Source organism: Dasypus novemcinctus, chromosome 11, assembly GCF_030445035.2.
Source record: "Dasypus novemcinctus isolate mDasNov1 chromosome 11, mDasNov1.1.hap2, whole genome shotgun sequence".
Lineage (NCBI taxonomy): Eukaryota > Metazoa > Chordata > Mammalia > Cingulata > Dasypodidae > Dasypus > Dasypus novemcinctus.
Window position 1 is genome coordinate 117,131,018 of NC_080683.1, and position 21,972 is coordinate 117,152,989.

At 41.3% G+C, this 21,972-nt stretch overlaps 1 non-coding gene across 1 annotated transcript; it reads left to right on the plus strand.

The window, feature by feature from the left end:
* Positions 1–14,610: 14,610 nt before the first annotated feature.
* On the plus strand, positions 14,611–14,718 carry LOC111766572 (U6 spliceosomal RNA). The gene has a single exon (XR_002798594.2). It is a non-coding gene; the product is annotated as a U6 spliceosomal RNA (small nuclear RNA).
* Positions 14,719–21,972: the final 7,254 nt, after the last annotated feature.

Sequence of the window (21,972 nt, forward strand, 5' to 3'; positions counted from 1 at the left end):
AGATATCCCAATGCCTTTGGAATGAAGTTTTACAAAGGTTTTCTTTGGGAGCCAAGTTATTTCTTCCTATTAGCTTCTGTATCGCCCTTATGTTTTTCTTCCAGGAAATATGCTCTTAACTGCCCCTTTTCAAGTCTATCAGAAACTCATCTTCCATCTCAGTAATTTTGTTCTGGCTGAAGATGAATGTGGTTAAAATAGGTGGGGCTGAAGTCAGGGCACGATTGGGTCATCTCTGTTCATCTGCATAAAGCTGCCTCGGGAAGCAAACCCTCTTTGGGAGAAAGTAGAAATTAGAGCCAAGTCTTAACCTCTGCTTGCAAACCTTTGGCAAAATGTCTTCCACCAAACACTAAGACTTTCTAGATGTCTCTTAATTGGCCCAGAAATAGGATGGGTAAAATCAAAGAACCCAACAGTATTTTTGTTTAGTCCCAAATCCTTTCTGAAGACAAGAATCTACAAAATTTACCTAAAATAATTATGTGTATTAGTTTTCCTCTTAAAGTAGTTACATCTGGATGTAGCAACTAAGACCAGAAGACATTTCTTTAAAGGTTTCCACAGAAAAGTTTTAAAAAGGAATGAAGTAGGAAATCTATATGTTTTCAAATATCTCCTATTAAGCCTTTTTAAAAAAATTTCCCACACACCCTAAAGCAAAGTAAAACAAAACAAAATAAAGCAGAAGGAGCACAGTTCATGGCCTAGAAAGGCCATACAAATATAAAGGCTTAATATGTTATAGAGAGATATGTTCAATCAATGGGAAAGGCAAGGAAGAATCACTAAATCATTTGGGGAATGTGGTAGTTACAGGCCCTTACCCTGTACCATACACGGATAGAATTCCCAGGGGAAGGACTAGCTCACACATGAGTGGAGGCCGCTTAAATTTGGACAAGGTAGTTCCAACTTGAAGCCTCATCTACACATTCGTATTCATAAAATGGGCAATATTATTATGGTTACCTCAAGAGAGTGTTTTGAGGAATTTATATGATAATTTTTATAAACTAAGTTTGGCCCTGCTTTATTATTCAGTCATGTTATGTAATTATCAATATATAATAGCAATGAGAAGGAACGGAGGTGGTTTAAGTGACTAGGTGCCTCCCTCCAACATTGGAGGTCCCAGGTTCAGTTCCCAGTGCCTCCTAAAGAAACAAAGAAGATGAACAAGCACAGCAAGTGCAAACAATGAGGGGGTGGGGAGAAATAAACAAATAAAATAAATCTTAAAAAAATAAGGAGGGGAAGCAGATGTGGCTCAAGTAATTGGGCTCCCATCTACCATATGGGAGGCCCCAGGTTCAGTTCCCAGGGCTGCCTGGTGAAGGCAAGCTGGCCCACGCCACGGAGAGCTGATGGCCAGAGCTGCAGGGAGCTGGCACAGCAAGATGAGGCAACAACAACAACAACAAAAATCAATGAGGATCAATTTTTTGATGAAAAGGTAGCCTTGCCAAAAAACATGAAAGTAATCAGAAATCAATGGATTCTTGAATATAACTACATAAAAATGTGGCTCTTCAGTGCATTAAAGAAATCAAAAGTAAAAGGCAAATGTCAAGCTAGAAAAGATATTTTTAAGAAAAAAATTTACTACCTTTTATATAGAGATCTCATAGATAAAATTAGTAAACTACAGGTTCAATAGATAATTTGGTTAAACCAACAATTCCCTTAAAAGAAAACACTAGTTTTAGATAAACACAACCCAGATCATAAGCTCTGGAAGGCCCAGGGACTTTGTTGACATTGTTTATTGCAGTATCCTAGATTCTAGGACAGAAGCTAATACACAACAGTGCCAAAAAAAAAAATTTTTTTTCCATACTTAATGGAAAAATATTCCTTTTTACTATTAAAGAAATACACTTTTAAACAAAGGAGATAAAATAATCCTAGGTACAAAAAGAGCAGTATATACTCTATTGTTTTTTAAAACCAATTTATAGAGGTGAAGCACTGGAGAAAGACTAGGTAGACAAAGATAGAGAAAAGCCATCTTATCAAAGGAAAAAAAGAAGGCAAAATTGTCTCCTTCCAACGTTCATTTTAATGAGAAATGAAAAGTTGTTCTGATTCAAACATTCTGCTTAAATTTCTAAGCCTAAAGGTATAAAATACTGCAGGGACCACTTTTCAAAAGAATTTGATTTAGAGTAAAAAAAAAAAAGAGTTATCAGGCATTCAGTGGCAATTTTATTTCTAATCTTTTCCTATCCCAAGAGGAAGTCAGCACTGTTGCTTATACCCGCTCATATCGGTTTCGGGGGTTTTCCTCCAGGACCTTCGCCTCCTGTGCTCATTCCTCTCCACTCCTCACCAAAAAAAAAGAAAAGGAGAGAAAAGAAAAGAGAACAAACTTTCCTTGGATCGTACAAGGGCATCTGCCTCAGTTCATGGGAAAGGAAGCAGGTCCGCAGAAGTCAGAAGGGAAGGGCTGGCAGAGTGGCCAGCAGGTGCCTGCCCTCGGGTCCTCTTCCTGATCGTCCTCCTGAAGGGTCAGTGGACCAAGCCTGAGCCACCTCTGGGGGCCGAGCGACTGGGGGTAGGTCTCTGGGGACCCGAGACATCGTGCCAAGCTGTGCCAGCTAGGCTTTGGCCCAGGAGGCCTTGCAGCTCCTGCGTGGACAGGAGGCCTGATGGGGCCTGTCTGAGCTGAAGCCCTAGCTCTGGATGACTCGTCAGGCCGGACCCCCCGTGCAGGACCCTCAAGGACCCGGCTGAAGGTGCAGAAGCTGAAGTGGGGGATCCCAGGGCTCGGGGGATCCTGCCACTCTCACATCTTGCACGGCTACCAAGGGCAGGCTTCTCTGGCTGCGCTGCTGAGGGCTGCTGCTCCACCTGCAGCGGGCGGCTCTCCACTTCTCCTTTTTGCTCTCATCCACAGAACCCAGGATGATTAGAAACGGAAAGAACCTCTCAAGGCTCTGAAGAGTTACCTGTGTGGCCCCCGGGAACAGACGGGCCCCCAAGCCTCGTTCTCCTCACTCTGGCCATCATTCGTTCAGCCGCTAAATATTTTTCAAGAATATTCTTCAGGAAGAAGAAGCCGGAGGCAGTTTGCCCTCGGGATTACATTTTCCCTTGGGTCATGATTTGCTCCACGTCTGTCCCTCCTCTGCAAGGAAGCTTCCTCGGGGCAGGGGCTGGGCCTTCCTTTTCCGCTGAACCCAGCCTCTCTCCCACTCTCCTGGGCTCCTCTGCCGGCCTGCCCCGGCCCCAGGCTGCCTCCTCCCTCGAATGAGAGTAAGGAGCCTTATCTGTCTCGCTGACCACCTAATCCTCAGCAGAGTTCACTGGCATGGCTAAGGGCACCGACACCGCCATCTGGCCGCTCGAGCCTGAATCCCAACCCTGTTACTTGCCAGCTGTGTGACCCTGGAACGTCACCCAGCCTCTCTGGACCTAGGTTTTCTTACCCTTAATGCTGGAATCGTAATAGCCTTTCACTCATGGGGTTGTTGCAGTGACTGAATGGGGTAATAGATGAAGAGTGGTGCTGGCGTGGGGAGGTGCCCCATGTGTTATCTGCTTGGCAGCAAAGCAGGAATTAGTAAATCTACGTTGAGGGAAGTGGACGTGGCTCAACTGATAGAGCGTCTGTCTACCATATGGAGGGTCCAGGGTTTGATCCTCAGGACCTCCTAACCCGTGTGGAGCTGGCCCACTCACAAGTGCTGATGCGCACAAGGAGTGCCGTGCCACGCAGGGGTGTCCCCCATGTAGGGGAGCCCCACACGCAAGGAGTGCACCCCGTAAGGAGAACTGCCCCACATGAAAAAAGCGCAGCCTGCCCAGGAGTGGTGTCGCACACATGGAGAGCTGACACAGCAAGATGATGCAACAAAAAAGAAACGGAGTTTCCCAGTGCCGCCGGATAATGCAAGGGGAGGCAGAAGAACACACAGCAAATGGATACAGAGAGCAGACAACAGGGGGAAGGGGAGAGAGATAAATAAAAAAATTAATCTTAAAAAAAAAAACTACGTTGAATCGGTGAAGGGGTGGATTGCATCCCTCCTGGCTCCTGCTCAGCTCTGCTGCCAGCATGGGGCCCTGCACCCTCTCATCCCACTCACATGCAGAAACTCTACACTCCAGCTGCACCAAAATGGCTCTTAAATCCCCTCTGCTTTCTTTTGCTTCTGGACACTTCTCTCTGCTGCCACCTGCTCCCACCTCTTCCCCTGACTGGCAGTTGAGTGTCCCCTAGACTGGGTTAAATGCCCCGGGAGTGGCTGGTGCGCCCTCTGACTCCCGAGCAGTGTTTAGCACACTACTTGACCATTTGCTGCACTCTTTCCCCCTTTGAGCTACAAGCCACCTGAGGGCTGGCACCACGTCGTTCCTACTCCCCACGGCACCCTCTGTTCCTAGCACCCTGCCTGAGCAAGATGAGGTTCATGGAGCGAGGGATGAGTGGGACAACTCCCAGGTGACCCAAAGGCCTCCCGAGGGGAGACCTCACCCTGGGCACCGAGGACCTGCTGGGAGGTGGGGTGGACAGGGCAGGGCTGTGGAGGTCACCATACAGGACAGCACCTGGGAGAAGGAGAGGGAGCTTTCCTTGTGAGAAACAGCTCAAAAGGACATTCTGGAACAAATTAGACAACCTAGGTGAAATGGACAAAGTCCCAGAAACACACAAACTATCTACATGGACTCAAGAAGAAATAGAAGGGAAGCGGAGGTGGCTGAACTGATAGGGCATCCGTCTACCATATGGAGGGTCCAGGGTTCGATCCCCAAGCTCCTCCTGACCTGTGTGGAGCCGGCCCACATGCAGTGCTGTTGCACGCAGGGAGTGCCGTGCAACACAGGGTTGTCCCCCGCATAGGGGAGCCTCACATATCAGGAGTGTGCCCCGCAAGGAGAGCCGCCCCACATGAAAAAAAAAGTGCAGACTGCCCAGGAGTGGTGCTGCACACATGGAGAGATGATGCAGCAAGATGACGCAACAAAAAGAGACGCGGTTTCCCAGTGCTGCCTGACAATGCAAGTGGATGCAGAAGAACACATAGTAAAATGGACACAGAGCAGACAAGAGGAGGAAAGAGGAGAGAAATAAATAAAAATAAATCTTAAAAAAAAAAAAAGAAGAAGAAGAAATAGACGCTCTCGACAGACCAATAACTAGTAAGGCGATTGAGTCCATAATCAAAAACCTCCCAACAAAGAAAAGCCAAAACAAGATGGCTTCACAGGCAAATTTTATCAAATTTTCTAAGAAGAATTAACACAAATTCTGATGCAAAAATTTTTTGTTGCATCACCTTGCTAAGTCGGTTCTCCATGGTGCTTGTGCACCATAGGCAGCGCTCTATGGTGTCTGCAGGCTGGGTGGTACTCCACAGCATGCAGGCGAGCCTGCCTTCACAAGGAGGCCCCGGGACGTGAACCCAGGGTCTCCCATATGGTAGACGGGAGCCCAACTGATTGAGCCACAGCTGCTTCCCCCAGTGCTGCTTTTTTGTAAAAACATGTAGAAAACTAGCAATAGAAGGAAACTTCCTCAGCGTGACAAAGAGTATGTATGAAGAGCCCACAGCTAACATCATGATCAATGGTGAAAGACTGAAAACTTTCCCTCTGAGATCAGGAAAAGGCAAAGATGTCCACTGTCACCACTGTTATGAATATTTTACTATAAGTTCTAGCCAGATAAATTAGACAAGTAAAAGAAATAAAACATATCCACACTGGAAAGGAAGAAATGAATCTTTCCCTATTTGTAAATAACATGAGATTGTGTATAGAAAATCCTGAAAAATCCCACAACAAAGATACTAGCACTAATAAATGGATTTAGCAAAGTGCCAGGGTACTATATCAACACTGAAAAATCAGTAGTGTTTCCATACACTAGTAATGAACCATCTGAAGAAGACACCAAGAAAAAATATTATCTAAAATAGCATTTAAAGGAATCAGATATCTAGGAATACATCTAAACAAGGATGTAAAAGACTTAGTCATGGATATTATAAAACATTGCTAAAAGAAATCAAAGAAGGTCAAAATAAATGGAAAGACAATCTGTGTTCATGGACTGGGAGACTAAATATTGTTAAGATGTTAATTCTACCCAAAGCAAATTACAGATTCAATCCAATCAAAATTCCAACAAAATTCTTTGAAAGCATGGAAAAGTTAATCACCAAATTTATTTGGAATGGTATAGGGCCCAGAGTAACCAAAGTCATCTTGAAATAGAACGAAACTGGAGGACTCATACTTTCCAATTTTAAAAATTATTACAAAGCCACAATAATCAAAGCAGCATGGTACTGGTGCAAGGAAAGGCATATTGTCCAATGGAATAAAATTGACAGTTCAGAAATAAACCCTCGTATGTATGGTCAATTGATTTTTGACAAGGGTGCCAAGGCCACTCAGTTGGAAAAGAATAGTTTCTTCTATAAATAAATGAAGCTAAGAAAACTGGATGTCCATATACAAAACAATGAACGTGGACCCCTACCTCACACCACACACAAAAAATCAACTCAAAAGGAACATAGACTTAAATATAAGAAACAAAATGATTAAACTACTAGAAGAAAGCATAGGAAAGCATTTTCAGCACCTTGTGATAGGCAATAGTTTCTTAGGCTTTACACACATAGCATAAGCAACAAAAGAAAAAAAATTAGATAAACAGGCCCTCATCAAAGTTAAAAACTTTTGTACATCAAAAGACTTCATCATGGAAGTAAAAAGACAACTTACAAAGTGGGAGAAAATATTTGGAGACCACTTATGTAAAAAGGATTTAATATCCAGAATATATAAAGAAATCCTACAACTCAACAACAAAAATACAAACAACTCAATTTTTAAAATGGAAAAAATACTTGAGGAGACAGTTCTTTTGCTTCAGCTGTACAAATAATATATACAAATGGCCAAAGAGAATATGAAATGATGTTCAACATCATTAGCCATTAGGGAAATGCAAATAAAAACCACAATGAGATACCATTTCACACCCACTAGAATAACTACTATTTTTTTAAAATGGAAAATTACAAGTGTTAAAGAGGATGTGGAGAAATGGGAACACTCATTCATTGCTGGTGGGAATGTAAAATGCTGTAGCCACTGTGCAAGACAGTCTGGCAGTTGCTCAGAAAGTTAAGTATACAACTACCATATAAGCTAGCAATTTCACTTCTAGGTGTATACTCCAAAGAACTGAGAGCAGGGACTCAAACAGATATTTGCACACCGATATTCATAGCAGCATTCTTCACAATTGCCAAAGGATGGAAACAACCCAAGTGTCCAACCACTGTTGAATGGATAAACAAAATGTGGAGTATACATACCATGGAATATTATTCAGTCATAAAAGAAATGAAGTTCTGATACAGGTGACAACATGGACTGTATTATTCGTCTGCCAAAGGGGTGCTGAAGCAAAGTACCAGAAATCTGTTGGCTTTTATAAAGGGCATTTATTTGGGGTAGGAGCTTACAGTTACAAGGCTCTAAAGAGTCCAACTCAAGGTTGCTTTCTCGCAAAGTCAGGTGCCATGTTTTGCTGATCTCTACCAGGGCTCAGCCTTTCCCAATGAGCTTCCTCTCTCAGCTGCAGCTGGCCCAGGACTTGTCTCTCAGGGTTTCCTCTCCCTCTGGGCACTAGGCCATTTCTTTCTGGGCTTTCTATCTCAGTCTCAGCTGTTCTGTTCTCTTCCTCAGGTCAGCTGCAAACTATCAGGTGAGTGCCTCATCTAACTGGGGCCAATGGATAAAAAATAACAGCCTCCCTCTTCCAGCCTGTCATGTTGAGTGAGTGTCCATTTACATCTGCCCCTCAGGGGTCAGGACTCAACCTGAGTCACGCCTTACTGCCATGTCCAAATCAAAGCCTTAGTCTTAATAGGTAATTTAATCAAGGGGTCCTCAACTGAATCCAGTATAATCAAAGGGTATCACACCCAGAAAAATAGATTAGTTTACAAACATAATCTTTCTTTTCTTGGGATTCACAAAAATAATCTCAAACTGTCACATGAAGATATTATGCTGAGTGAAATAAGCTGGACACAAAAAGACAAATACTGTATGATCTCACTGATGAAATAATTAGAATTAGCACATTCATTGAGTCAGAAAACTAGAATGCAGGTTACCAGGGGCTGGGCTCAGGTTAGGCAATGCGCAGTTAATGCTTCAATTGTAGAGTTACTATTTGAGATGATGGAAAAGTTTTGGAAATGAATAATGGTAATGGCAGTACAACATTGTGAATGTAACTAACTGCACTGAATTATATACTTGAATGTGATTGAAAGGGAGAAATTCTAATATGTATATACATTACTAGAGTAAAAAGTTAAAAAAAAAACCATAGGACTTTACAACATAAACCGTGAACCCTAATATGTAAACCATGGACTGTATTAAATAGTAAAATTATAATAATATCTTTCATTGATCATCATTCCAGGTGTTAATGGCAGGGGGGATTTATGGGAATGCTATATCTGCTGCATGATTTTTCTGTGACCCTACAACTTCTCTAAGAAAAGTAAAGGGCATCAGTGAAGATACAGGACACACTTGGAGACAGCAGCTTCTAGTGACAGCCCAGGGCTCCAATGTCAGTTGTATTCTTCATTGCTAAGCGCTTGCTGAGTTATTTAGGCTCCCCTGCCCTTATTTCCTCACCTGTAGAAAGGAGCTACTACTACTAGGTTGCCAAATTATTGAAAATTAAGTGAAATTATTATGTGTGTTATTTACTAAAAGGCAGCCCTTATTAACACAGCACTCAGAAGTGGCAGGGTCAGGGTCATGGGCCGACAGTGCCTCTATGTCAAATGTGTCTTTTCCTCCAGAGCAGAATCCATGAAAACAAAGAGATATTTAAGAAAGCTGAACCCTTTAATGAGCAAACTAATGACATGCTACAAAGATTAACTATGAAAAACTTCAAAATCTCTAAGCACATGTTACAAGGATAGTGCAATGAACACTCAGAAACCACTCACTGAGATTCACCAGTTGTTATCGTTTTGCAGCAATTTTTCTCCCTTTCCCTCCCTCCCTCTCTCTTTCTCTCACTCCCTCTGTATGTGTGTGTACATGATGAACAATTTGAGATTTAGTCTCAGGTACCAAGATACTTCGTCCCTAAAATCTTGGCATATGTCTGCTAAGAACAAGGACTTTCTCTTACATAAACCCAGTGCAATTATCCCACTCAGGAAATTTAACATAGATTTAGATCTACTATATAACAAACAGTCCATAATATTCATTATACCCTAACAATCTGCAAAGCTTGTCATAGTGAGCTCTTACAACCAAGTAAATGTCTGGTTTGGTATTTTTTGATACTCTTCCAATACTCCAGGTGAATTGCTCTGTTGACCATACATGTTTCAAAAACTTGGTTTTAGAATGAGCCCTAATTTGCAAAGACAAGAGACACTCTGCTCAAGATACAAGGGGGAAGTGATCTGATTAAGTTATCAAGTTGCTTTCTACCCATAAAGGTGTCTAGAGGCACATGTGAACAAAGTTCCTATTCCAGTGTAGCTACAGTTTGTTAAACAGAAACGAATCCATCCAGACTTAAACATCTGCTTCTGACTTTGTAGTTATATACTTTATGGTCATGAATATAATAGTTAGAAGGGAAAACACAGTTCATCTTAGGCAACTACCCATCCAAAGCTTCAATCTCCTCTTGAATCTCAATCATTCACAAGATGTTTACTAAACACCTATTATATTCCAGACAGTATGTTTGGGGGAAAGAACTGAAATGGCTTCACCTATGGGGTTCACAACCCAGTAGGAGATGGAGACAAGACAATGGTTCCAGCTGGTAAGTGCTGTGAAGGGAAAGCATATTGGAATACGGGTATTGATGAGGTGGGTAATTGCCACTCTTCTGGGCTTGGAAATTGAAGGGAGAGCTAAAATGGTGTGGTAGGTTGAATTATGCTCCCCAACAAACACATGCTCAATTTTAATCCAAATCCCTGTGTGAACCCATGTAAATAGGACCTTTTGAAGATGTTCTTTTTAGTTAATTTGTGTCCAACTGAATCCGGGTAAAATTTCATCCATATTTCTGGAAGCCTTCTAAAGAGAACTCCAAAGTCACAGAAGCAAGAAAGGAGAGTAGGTTATCATGTGACAGAGGCAGAAAAACAAGCCATGGAACCCCAAGAATTGCCAGTAACCAACACCAGAACGTCAGGCTTGAGGAGAAAGCATTTCCTTGCTGATAACTTGCTTTTGGACTTCTAGCCTCAAAACTGAGACAATAAACTCCTGTTGTTTAAGTCAACCCATTGGTAGGTATTTGTCATAGCAGCCTAGGAACTAAGATACCTAGGGACTGAAGACTGAAGAGGAATGCAACAGGCAAGGGGAGTGGGTGGGAATGAGTGTTCCAGGATGGGAATAGCACAGAGCCTTAAAAGAGCTTGTGGAACTTGCAAGGCTTCCAGTTAGATTGGATTCATCTGGAAAATGTTCTTCCAGGAGGAGTAGGAAGTTCCTTTTTGCAGAAAGTTTAAGGTGCTGTACAAGGCATTCAGAATATAACAATGTGCACTGTCTCTGGGAATTTATAATCTGGGAGGAACTTTGCTTAAAGCACAGATTAATACTGCTCTACATTCCTTGTAAGGAGCCTACACCTGATATTAGCTTTGGGGTTTCTACCCCTGAGGCTACCCCTGAGTAGCCTTGGGATTGAAAGAATAAAAAGAAAAGATAAGGATATTATAGCAACTCCCAGAGACCCCCACAACACAAATCTCTTTCCCCACCAAAAGTCCATCAATTAAAGGAACAGGTGATGGAAAATTTTTTAGAAATATTAGCACTGTCACTTTTTAAAGTAAATATTCTAGTTGGCCTAGTATATATTTAGTTTGGAGTTGAACCTGATCATTCTATAAAAAAGTAAAGTTCCTCCTTCTTGGACTCATTTTACCAGATACTAAACCATAATCTAAGTCATGGAAACAATCTATTGGTACTAGACTAGAAATAGACTAATACACCAATGGTTCAGAAACAGACCCATGAATACAAGGAAACTGGATATGGGATAAAAGTGGCAGATTGAGTTGAGAAAATTGGGGTGCCATGTAAAGAAAAATAGATAAGTGAAGTTGACCCTACTGCACACCTTATAAAATAGACCAGGATAGATTAAAGAGCTTAAAGTGAAGGGTAAAATATAAACGAATAGAGGAAAAAGAGTACGAATAATTTGTGTCCTTGCATGGTAATGAATATCTTAAAGAAGTTGTGAAAACTACCAAACATAAGGCAAAAAAATCAGGATCCCTAGTGAATGAAGGATACCTCATACAACACAAACTTAGACAAGTATCGGGCTTGGAAAAGAGAGATTTATTATAAAATTTATAATATCTAAAATATAAAAGAAAACTTACAAAACAAAAACAAAAAGACAGGTAACGTGATAGAAAAATGAGCAAAGGATATTAGTTACATATCCTAGAGGAATTCTTAGAAGCAACAGGAGGTTAATAACTATATATGGAGAGATACAGATGTATGTCTTCATATAGATGTATAGCTAAAGATGCATATGTTTATATAGATGTATATAAAGAATTGAATATATATATATTCAAATGTTCACTATCATGTTATCATAGCAGGGTGTTGGAGACAAGCCATGTCCATCACTAGGGAAATGATAAATGAAATGTGATGGATACATAGCATGGAATACTGTACTGAAGGGAATTAGATAAGCAAAAAGCAAAGTGGATGAATCTTAAAACATAATGGTGAGTGATTAGAGAGCCAGAGGGATCACTTCTTTCTCAGGAAAAAAAAAGGCTAGAGGACAGGCAGCGACTGTCAGGAGGGCTGCTCTGGGGCTCGGGACACCAGGGAAGGCGGGAAAGCACCTAGAAGAGAGAGGGACAAAGGAAAGGAGCCTCATCTGGCTGAAAACCCGCACAAATCGAGGTGCAAAAGCAGCAATGGGCACCCCTACCCCAACCTGTGGAGCAAACAGCAGCCTGACTGCAGACTGCAGTGGCTGTTGACTGAAGGAGCTGCAGGGATCTTCTTCCTCAAGGAAGGGAGAGAGTAAGGGACACAGCCTATGGCAAATTCAGATTTTGTCTGGTGAACTTGGTCTGCTGCATTGGAGGGATCCCACACTTCCAGGCCAGTGGGGCCAGGACATTGTTTGCCCAGAGAGCTGGCAGGGAGCTAGAGATAATTTGTCTTCTCAAACATCCCCGACTGCCCAGGGCTGGTTGCTGAAGACGCACAGGGAGTGTGTGGCCAGCCAAGGGTGGAGAACAGCCTCTGAGAAAGTTTATTTTTGAGGTTTGGCCAGCCCTGAGGACACTGCTTTTGCACCACCTACCAGCCAGAGGAGTTACACTGAATGCATTGCTCCCAGCAGGTGGGGTCTCAGCTGAGAGGTCTGCCCAGGAGTGTCATCTGCTGGCCAGACTAAAAAATCATGAAAAAGAAAAAAATAAATAAATAAGTTGCAGTTCTCTGTATGGGATTTGTTTTATTTTTGTAACTGGCATATCAGTTTGAAAGTATTTTAAAATAATGTTTAAAAAATAGATAGATAGATAGATAGAAAATGCAAGCAGTTACCATTACTGCCACCCTTTCCAAAGCCCTTAGAGACTGGCCTGCACCCCAAAACTTGGGTCCTTAGCCCTGGTTTGAGCAGTTAAATAGGGTTAATCCTAACTATTTAGAACAAGTTGAACAAATAGTCAAAGAATAGTGGTAGCACATAGCTACTTAAGAGTAAATACCTAGGCAAGAGAGAGAAACTGAACATCAGCACCAGAATCAGATACCTGGACAACAGCAAAAAAGCCACACAAAGAAAAAGGAAGATGACTCAGACAAAGGAAAAAATCAAAGCTCCAAGATATAGGACTCGAAACAGGTAATCAATGAGGGTCATACAAATATTCAAAATCAAATCATAGGGTTGTAGGACAGCATGGCTAAATAAATAAAAGACATAAAGAAGACACTGAGTAAGCACGAAGAAAAATTTGAAATCTTGGGTAGAAAAATAACAGCTTATGGGAATGAGAGACACAATGAGTGAGATTAAAAATACAACAGAAGCACACAAGAGCAGATTTGAAATAATGGAAGAAAGAATCAGCAACATAGAGGAAAGAACAACTGAAAATGAAGAGAAAGAGGAACAGAGAAAGCAAAGAATGGAAAATATAGTGCAAGGACTCAGGGAGTTGAATGTATCACAAAGCATACCAATATACATGTTACTGGAATTCCAGAAGGAGAAGAGTAGGGAAAAGGGGAAGAAAGAGTATTTGAGGAAATATTGGGCTAAAATTTCCCAACTCTGGTGAAAGACATGAATGTAAGTGTCCTGGAAGCACAGCATACTCTAATTAGAATAAATCCAAGACACATAATATGCAGAATGCCAAATGCCAAAGATAAAAATAAAATTCTGAAAGCAGTAAGGAAGAAGCAAAACATCACCTACAGGGGACCTCCAATAAAACTTAGTGTGGATTTCTTTTCAGAAACCACAGAGGTAAGAAGGCAGTGGTATGATATGATTATGGTACTGAAAGAGAAAAACAGCCAGCCAAGAATTCTTTATCTGGCAAAACTGTCTTTCTAATATGGTGGTGAGCTTGAAATATTCATAGATAAATGGAAACTGAAAGAGTTTATAAACAAAAATCAAGTTCTGCAGGAAACACTAAAGGGAGTTCTGCAGCTAGAAAAGAAAAGACAAATGAGGAAGGCTTGGAGGAGAGTGTAGAAGTGGAGACTATCAGAAATGGTAGAATAAAAAGTAAAAAGATGGACAAAATAAGATATGACATATGAAAGCCAAAGGATAAAATGGCTGAAGTAAGTAGTGCTTTTACACTAGCAACATTCAGTGCTAATGGATCAAACCCCCCAGTCAAAAGACACAGGCTGACAGAATGGATAAGAAAACATGAGCCATCCATATGCTGTCTGCAGGAGACTCACCTTTGACCCAAGGATGCAATAGACTGAAAGTGAAAGGTTGGAAAAAGATATTTCATGCAAATAGTAACCAAAAGAGAGCAGGAGTAGTTATACTGGTGCCAGAAAAACAGACTTTAAATGCAAACAAAGTGATAAGGGATGTAGAAGGCCATTATATATTAGTAAAAGGGGCAATCACCAGGAAGGAGCAACAGTCATAGTATCTATGCACTTAACCAGAGTGCCCCAAAATATACGATATAAACTCTGCAAAACTGTAAAGAGAAATAGACATCTCTACAATAATAGAGACTTCAACATGCCACTCACATCAATAGACAGAACAACTAGACAGAAGATCAACAAGGAAATAGAGAACTTGAATAATATGATGAATGAGCAGGACCTGACAGATATATAGAGAACACTGCTCCCCAAACCAGCAGGTTATACAGTCTTCTCAAGTGCTCACGGATCTTTCTCTAGGATAGACCACATGTTGAGCCACAACACACCTCTCAATAAATTCAAGAAGACTGAAATTATACAAAGCACCTTCTCTGATCATAATGGAATGAAGCTGGAAATCAATAATAAGTGAGAGTGCTCGCTTTGGCAGCACATATATTAAATTGAAACAATACAGAGAAGATTTTCGCATGGCCTCTCGGCAGGGATAATACACAAATTCATGAAGTGTTCCATATTTTTTCTCTTGCTGTCACCTAGCTGCCTGCACCTGCCCTTCAGGGAGATGGGGGTCATTAAAGGAAACTGAACTTTGAAAAAAAAAAAATAGATGAGAAAGGGGAAAAATTGCAAATTTATTGAGGATAAACAACACACTCAATCATTGGGTCAAAGAAGAAATTGCAAGAGAAATTAGTAGATATCTTGAGATGAATGAAAACGAGAACACAACATATCAAAACTTAAGGGATATAGTGAAAGGAGTGCTGAGAGGGAAATGTATAGCCCTAAATGCCTATATTAAAAAAGAAGAAAGAGCTAAAATCAAAGAACTAACTGAACAACTGGAGAAACAAGAAAAGAACAGCAAACCGATTCCAAAGCAAAAAGAAAGAATTAACAAAGATTAGAGCAGAAATTGAGAATAGCAACAACAAAAAAAGTAGAGAAAATCAACAAAACCAAAAGCTGGTTCTTTGAGAAAACAATAAAATTCACAAACCATTAGCAAGACTAACAAAGAGAAAAAGAGAGAAGATGCAAATAAACAGAATCAGGAATGAAAGGAGGACATTACGAATGAACCCACAGAAATAAAAATATCATAAGTGGATATTGTGATAAACTGTATGCCAACAAATTAGACAACCTAGATAAAATAGACAAATTCCTAGAAACCTACATTGACTCTATAAGAAATACAGGAGCTCAACAAACCAATCACAAGCCAATAAATTGAATCAGTCATCAAAAATCTTTCAACAAAGAAAAATCCAGGACTAGAAGGCTTCATGGGTGAATTCTACCAAACATTTTGGAGAAGAATTAATACCAATCCTGCTTAAACTCTTCCAAAAAATTGAAGAGAAGGGAAAATTACCCAACACATTTTACGAAGCCAGCATCACTCTAATACCAAAGCCAGATAAAGATACTACAAGAAAAGATACTGAGTCTACTTTTCCTGAACAGAACAGTCCCTTCAATAAATGGTGCTGGGATAACTGGATATCCATAATCAAAAGAATGAAAGAGGACCCCCTATCTCACTCCCTATACAAGAGAATTAACCTAAAATTGATCAAAGACCTAAACGTAAAAGCCAGGACCATAAAACCCCTAGAAGATAATATGAGGAAACAGATACAAGAATCTTGTAGTAGGTGGGGATCTCTTAAACCTTACACCCAAAACACAAGCAAGAAAAGAAAAATAGATAAATAGGACCTCCTCAAAATTAAACATTTCCATATCAAAGAACTTTATGAAGAGGGTAAAAAGCAGCCTATTTAATGGGAGAAAATATTTAGAAATCACACATCTGACAAAGGTCTAACATCCATGATATAGAAAGAAATTCCAAAACTCAACAATAAAAGGACAAATGACCCGGTTAAAAAAAATGGGCAAAAGACTTGAATAGACTTTTCTAAAAAAGAAATACAAATGGCAAAAACAAAACAAAACAAAAACACAAGAAAGTATGCTCAGAAACACTAGCTATTAGGGAAATGCAAATCAATGAGATATCATTTCACACCTACTAGAATGGCCACTATGAACAAAACAGAAAACTGCAAGTGTTGAAGAGTATGTGGAGAGATAAGAATGCATGTTCACTGCTGGTGGGAATGTAGAATGGTACAGCCGCTGTGGAAGTCTATTTGGTGGTCCTAAGGAAGTTAGATATAGATCTACCATGTGACCCAGCAGCACCACTACTAGGCAGATACCCAGAAGAATTGAGAGCAGTGACACGAACAGACATCTGCATGTTGATGGTCATAGCGACATTATTCACCATTGACAAAAAATGGAAACAACCCAAATGTCCCATTGACAAATATATAAAGAAAATGTGATGCATACACATGATGGAATATTATTCAGCTGTAAGAAGAAATGAAGTTGGGAAACATATGTGTATAAACCGAGAGGGCATTATGTTGAGTGAAGCAAGCAAGGTAAAAAAAATATTGTATGATCTCGCTATTGTGAACTAAATATAATGAACAAACTCATAGAGTTAATAGCTAGAATGTAAGTCACCAGAGAAAAGAATGTGATTAGAGAATAAAAAGCTGAGGTTTAATCTATGCAGAATTGGTAAAAAGCTGTTTGTAAATGTTTGGAAAAAGATAGAAATGGTGAACACACACAGGATTTATAATTAGTAGCACTAACATATGATGAGGTGTTTTTTTTTTTGTTTTTTTTTGAGTAATGAACATGATTTAATATTGATTGAAGTGATGAATGCATAGTTCAGTGATCATACCAAATGCCATTGATTGTATATTTTAAATTATATGGTTTATGAACAAAAAAATAAAAGGCTTGCTTGGGAGAAAAATACATCAAATATAAGATATGTACTATAGTTAATAGTAATACTTGGGCAATGTTCTTTCATAATTTGTTACAAATGTTTCACAACAAAGCAAGGTGTTTGTGGTGGGGTGATGCACGATGTTCCGCATGTTGTTTTGTAGATTCATAACTTCTACTATACACTTATTGTTTAAGTATGTTCATCTATGAGTGATAAACTTCAATAAATTGTGTTTTAAAAACTATATATAATCATGAAACAGAAGAAAGGTACAATGTGATCTATCTGTAAATTAAAAACAGGCACACATACAAAGTAACACTGCTTGTTTTATAGGGATTCATCCAATTTATGCATATTCAAGGATGTAAGATCAAATATACTTGAAGCATGCCTGTGTGGGACAAGGGAATGGGAGTGGACATTGGCCTTATCCCAAACAACAGTGACAATATGCCAAACTCGAAAGCATGTGCTCAACACAGCACTCTTTTGGGAGACAGTTCTCCAGGGATTTCATTTCTGCATGTCTTGCAAATGGAGACATTGGTGGACTTTAATCTATTTATAGATGATCTATTCAAAGATGTTTGTATAGGAAACAGCCTTGGAAAGGAGAGAGTCTCTCACTACAGTAGAGGGCAGGTTTTCTTCTTGTCCAGGATAATAAAGATAATGTCTCCCTCCCGGACAAAAGTGGGGTAGGTTTGCTGGAAACACAATTTAAAAAATTGGGGTTCTCTAAGTTCAGCGTTGTGCAAATATAATACAAACCCACCACATGCACAGCATCTACCTAGCCTACTCTGTATTTAAATAAATAACATATTAAAAAATAAATAGTTAATGTTTGTCAAGTGTTTAAAATCATTACTGGCACCTATTAAGTACTCTGTTACAATTCTTAATATAATGGTTTTGCCTAAATTTGACACAACTTTGGAAAACATATCACTAAGTCCCCTTCACCCAGTAAGACATTCTGAAGACAATACTGCTTTTGAATGTTAAAAGCATTTTCTAACTCCTTTGAGGTTATGCAGCTCATTTTTCAATAGCATAACACAGGCTAGGAGTGAAGATATTCAAGGCAATTTTCCTAGAAACCAAAGTGGTTGGTAGAGCAAGCAGTTATATGCACAGAAACATAGGTTGCAGCTAGTAAAAAGCCCCTGTTTCTCTAAAGCAGTGAAGTGTCAAATGGAAGGGGAAAAAGAGTGAAGTGAGGAATTAGAATGGAACATAAAACAGACAATGGAAGCAGAGAGGTAGGAGAGGATAGAAAGCAAGAAACTCCCTCCCCCTCCCCCCCAAAAAAAGAATAGATAATTGAGAAGCAAGATGGAGGATAGAGGAAGAAAAAAACTGAGGAACCAGATAGAGGGGAAAGAGAAAGTTACCCATAAACCTCTCACCTTGGAAGTCAGTAAAAATGGTCACTTTCTAAGCAGTGACTTAATGACGTAAAGCCTGTAAATGTAAGAGACAAAACTATTGAGTGAGGCCTGATACCTCATACCAGCAGACGTGGTTTGCAACTAAAAAATTGACACTGTATTTCTTACCTTACCTGCTCCGTTTCATAAATTCATTTCTCTGCAGATTCTGCCTCCCAGTTAAGTCTAAAGGGAAGCATTGAATATCCCTTTGAACGTACTTCTAGTCTCCACAAACTCTAGAACCTACTTTTATAGCATAACAATCTACATTTTAGATAAGCAACCTTCATGTGAAATTTCAAAAGAGTTACAGAGAAAGGAAAGACTATCGTGGTCAAGTTAATGCCTATAAGAAAAGCGTCTCACCCCTCACTGTCCCCTTCCATGAGGCTTGGGGTCTACACAGTGAGCCTTCACGGGAACCACAGATTGGAGCAGTAGCACGGCCCTGCCTCCCTCTTCTTCCGTATCCTCAGCCACTCTCCAGGATTGTCAGCATCAGGCACTTCAAACACAAGCCAACATTTGGCTGAGATTTCAATAAAATTGAGATTTCTAAAGAACATTCGGTTTCTCCATTTTGAACCTATTCCAAAGAATTTTTAGTATTTTCCTTCAAGTTGCAGCTCCTTTGTAAGTTCCTTGTATTGAGATCTAGTGTTTAGTGTGAAAAATACAGTAAATATTTCTCCTTGTTTTCTATTTAAAAACTTGTCAGTATCAATAATGACAAAAAGTTGCTGGTCTTCAATGTAATCTGGGGTCCTGAAGAGACCAAATGGCTCAGTTAATACTCCACAGGATGAAGAAAATGCTAGAGAGCCAAGCACGTTAAGAGTGAAAACAGAAAGTTTCCAAGTCGAAATGCTCTTTGGGGAGGGGAACTGATGCCTGAATACATTAATTCTGCAGAGAAATGAATCCATCTCTACATGGTACGTCAGTATAGTTCCTAAGACTGTCTTGAACCCTATTTTATTAGTAAAATTATTCTAGTAAAATGGGCAACAAATGGTCTCATCACTTTCTGGTATCCCGCATGGTTTCCTCAGCAAGAGGGAATGGCTGCATGTTCACCTCAGGCAGGCAGCCCTGGGGACAGGCAGAGGGCATCCCTGAGGAGACATGCAGAGGTGGCCTTTGGTATGCGGGTCTCATCGACAGGACCAGGGCTTCTCGGGCCACAGGGGTCACACTGTCCGGGTTTGGATCCCAGTTCTGGCATGACTGAGGGGAGCAATCAGCTACTCAAAGACCCAGAATGTAAGTTTAGTGATGATTGGAGGGAAGGTTGGGTTTAAGCGATTGGACACTTCTTGAGTCACCAGCCCTTATATTCTTCCTTGAGATGCAAGGGAGGATGCAGTAGGTCTAGAGACTTGGCCAAGTCTTCTTGCTGCTTGCCTTGTTCAAACAGAGAACTTATTTCCATAACAGATCCTGTCCTCATCTTGATCGCTTTCATGATACCCCAAATCTACAGAGGCCTGATTTCACCTTTCCGCAACGTTTTATTTAAATGCACAAAGACCAAATGTCCAACAAATTGAAACCAGCATTGTCTCAATTATTTAAGGGAATTTGGACACAGTGTAGAACATGTTTGTCAGTGTGTTTGTTTTTCCTCAAAGAGGTGTTTTAAAAATTGGATTTTTCAAATTAACTGTCTCTTAAACCATATTAACTGGATGATTATTCTGTTTTCTTGGGCTTATACAGAGCCTTTCAGCCTTTACATTTTAGAAATACATTTCATTGTATCATGCCATGGTTATCTTAGAAATGGAGAAAGAGCTTGACAACGCAAACTTGCCTCCCATACTCTGCCCTTTTTTTTTTACCATGACACTCAAAATCTGTCTTCTTACGTTCAGTTCAAAAGAATGGAAACGATGACTAAACAAAAAAGTGTAAACGATGAAACAAACTGCAATTAGTACAAAAGAAGATTGGGATGAAAGAAGTATAGTCAAAATCTCCAATGAAAGCGAAAGCAATTCCACACAGCAGGACAAGGGGACCGGAAGTCAAACAAGCTCTTTTATAGCCCTGTCCACGAGCCCTCAGCACAAGCTCTAAAGATTACCCGAAGGCCCAGGGGAGGGCTGCCCTGACTTCCCAGGCTCTGGGACCCAGCACAGATCCAGCAATTGTACGCTGACTCTTTGGGTTCTAGGTAGGATTATTTATCGGGGATTTTGTTTTGTCTGGGCTTTCAATAGCCCAGCCCCAGCTGTACATTTGGGGATAAACCACAGCTTCAATCAACAGCGGGTTTGCAGCCATCCTTTCAGCAGCATCCCTCCCCCTGCGGGGACAGAGTAATTAACAGACCATTAAGTCACTTCTGCTTTATTGAGGGGGATACCGCGCAGGTCATTTCTTTGAAAACTTTTGTTCTTGAAGGAAATTATGGGATTGTTTTATGTTTAGAATACAGCCTGGTGAACCCTGGAGTCCAGAGGCAAGTTTCTATAGCTCACAGAGCCGGGGACACCAGGAGGATAATGACTCTAATCCCGTTAAAAGAAGATTTCACCATCCCTCCCCCTCCACCGGTGCCTTTTATTTTTTCCTTTTAAAAGCCAGCTAAAAGAAAGATGATTTGCTCATTTGGTAATAACGAATGGGGACATGATTTACAGAGATGCCCCAGACTTAAGTTTATCTCAGTGTCCATAAATCTCAAACTGGGATGAAAAGTGTTGCTATCACTGCTTCTTTTCACTTCCGCATTAATCAAAGGCTCCCGTCTTCTCCTTCTAGTGCAGGCGCTTTCCAGCTTCTGGGAAACGCTTTCCAGCACCTAGTAGAGCTTTCCAGCATCTGGGAAAGCCTCCCTGCCGCCCTGCGCTCTGCGCCTCCGGGGGGTTTTAACCCGTGGACTCTGGAGCGCCCCCACTCCGGCCGGGCTGTTTCTTAGACATTTTAAAGTCTTCCTTCTCCGGTTCTCCTCCTCGCGGATCCCTGGTGCCCCTGAAGTTCGTGGCACCCGGAAAGCACTCAGGTGTTGGCTGCCCCGGGGGAGGGACAGGAGAGAAGCTCCACAGCGAGAAGGGTCAAGCTGACCCTGCCGGGTGCTCTGGAACTGGCTGTGAACTTCCTCCTGCTTTCGGGGTGGGGGAGGGGGTGAGGGGATGACGAGGAGGAGAGGGGGGTCTCCACACTACTGCCTCCAGTGCTCCGCGGCACGCAGAGAGGGGCCCTGAGTTTTCCAGGCCCCGGGCGGTGAGGAATGTTCGAGAGGCTGCATCGTGCATGGACACCGGAGCGCTCCCAGAATCCAGGCCGGTCCCCGCACCCTCCGACGGCTGCGTCGGTCGCAGGCAGCGAGTTAGAGGGACCCGGAAAGAAAACTTTCCCGGACAGCTCTCAATCTGTCTCAAAGACCCTTGCCCTCCCTCCCCCGCCTTCCTGGGGCGGAAGAAGCTCGCGCCCCGGGTTTCCACGCGACCCCCAGGACGCCGCGGTGAACCCGAGGCGGCGGGGCGGGCTCGCAGTCTG